Genomic DNA, 2,463 nt, shown 5'->3' on the forward strand with positions numbered 1-2,463 from the left:
ATACAAAGTTTAAGTGAAGTAAATAAGCCTCTTCTAAAACAAAGCTGGCTCATACTTACACAGACATGCCCCCATACTGCTGCCTCATCCATCACATTTCTTTGAAATGGATGTCACGAAAAGCTGAAATTTAGCCTAAAAGGTTAATTACTGCAAACCAAGAAAGCCTTCCTACTCAATAGTCAAGTAATGTATAAACTGCTAACAGCAACTAAGAACTCCTTTCTTAACAAGAGTGTGAATCCTGAAGAGCTAAGCTTGCCAAAATAATGCCACATTTCAATCTTTCTAGAGAGCATTGGAGAATATATATGTAGAGGAAGGACACTGAAAACCCCTGCGATATCCAATTTACAGGAATGCAGCTGGGCAGTGTAGAAAGCAGCTCCCTGCAGGTAAGTCTTTGGACAGAAAACAGTGTGGGCAGCTCAAGGCCCCCATGGTGAAGGAGGGAATGGGACAAAGGTAGAGGCTGGGGATGCTGCCCAGCCAGGGCAGCATATGGGATCCAGGCGATCAGCATCCTGCTGCTTAAAAATGACAGCAGGGACACTTGAACTGAAGCTCACTCAACAAGCTCTAGTTCAAGTGCTGTTGTCACCATTTTTAAACATGGGGACACTTAAGCAGGGCAGAGCTGAGAAGGTCAAGGGCAGATGCGGGTGCCTGCTGTGGGCTTGGGGTTCTCTGCTCTGCTGCCTTTGCCCTGGGAGTCCCATGCCAGCCGTGTGCCCCCTGCTTGCCCTACAGCAGGAGGCACAACTCGCTGCCCCCACTGCTGCTGGGAGGGCAGGGGGGCACAAGGAAGCATGGGGCTCCCAGAACACAGGCAGCACAGCAGAGAGCCCCAAGCCCACAGCAAATGGCCTGCATCCACCCCATGCAGAAGTCTGGGGGCACACAACCCACTATGCCTCCCCCAGAGGATGCACGCAGAGGTGGGAAGCTGCCCCCCCTCCCCTTGGATGAGCAACCCACAGCTCCATCCTGCTCTCTGCCTTGGATCCCATGAACTGCCCTGGCTGGGCAGCACCCCTAACCCCTGCCCCACTCCCTTCCTCAGGGCAGGGAGTCTATCTGCCCCCCACCCCCCTTTCCCTTCCATAGACTTACCTGCAGGGAGCTGCTCTCCACACTGCCTGCCTGTACTGCTGGCCATATGTGTACATGTGCATGCAGCGCCCCCTGCATCTGACTCTTGGCATCCCCAAGCAGGAGCCCCTGCAGGCTGGAACATTGCCTGCCTGCAAGGGAAAACCTGCCATTTCCACAGGAACTCAGGCATCCGTGGACTCTGGCCTTGTAGGTGAGAGGAAACCCAGGTGTCCAAGGGCCCCAGCCAGAAGGCCTAATTCATTATATTTATTGATGAACATTATTGGCTACACTGGCCCAAAAAAAAAAGTCAATAACTGATAATGTAAGTTTCCCTTTTCATCAGTGCCAATCCAATATGCAACAGATATGATGGGTGCACCTCTACTTTTAACTATTTCTCTTTCCATCAAAGCATTAGTAGAACTGATATATAGTGCTTGCATTTGCAGAGTACTGTATGAATAAACCAGGTGATAGTCATTGTAATAAATTAATCCTATTTGAAGTCTCACCAATACTTCCCGTCCTTGTTCTAGGCCCAATTCAGCAGCCCACCCCCACAATCCACACGCACACACATCTGTACGTGTGCAGACAGAGAGAGGCAGTCCCACCGACAGCAAAATCTGGCCAACCAAAGGAGGCCACAATAAAGGATATTAATGAATAAAGAATGAAAAGCATTATAATTTAATCACTAGAACAAAGCTACACGAGTATGCATCTTATTCCAGTAAGATTTAAGAAAGGTTTGTTAGAGCAATATTTAATATGTTACATTTTTCAGTCAAGAGCTGGTACTAAGAGATGCATTAAAGCTAACAGAAATCAGAATTGTGGTTATCTGAAGCCTTACAGTTTGCTTAAGCATTCCTTGTTTTAAATACTGAATTAGGCTAAAACAGAGTTAAAATTACATTCTAAACTCTGTGGTTAATCAGTGAAAGTCAAAAAACAAAACAAATACAAGCAGCTACCCATGTCCCTTCATTTCAGGAAAGCAGAGACCGAACAGCACTCTTGAAGTACTTAGGGGCCTAGAAAAGAAAAAAAAAAAAAAAATAACTAGACATATTACCTTCTAAAGCAACAGATTTAGTCAAGTGTTCTCTTTTATACTTATTCCAAATGGCACATAGTGTATTAATACTACTAAAAATAAATTAGCAAAATGTCAGGTAAGACGACATCATTTGGTACAAGTAATAGAATGCTTAAGGGCTCATATAGATTATTTTCTGCTCAAAGTTGTAATAGAAATTACTCTACACTAACCTGGAAATTGAATGAAGGTTAATGGATTCAATTAACCTAATTCCTTGAAGAGGGAAGTAGAGTGTGTGTGTGGGGGGGGGGGGGGGGGGG

Source organism: Gavialis gangeticus, unplaced genomic scaffold (assembly GCF_001723915.1).
Source record: "Gavialis gangeticus isolate Ggan-Ray unplaced genomic scaffold, GavGan_comp1, whole genome shotgun sequence".
In the NCBI taxonomy this organism is placed as follows: Eukaryota; Metazoa; Chordata; order Crocodylia; family Gavialidae; genus Gavialis; species Gavialis gangeticus.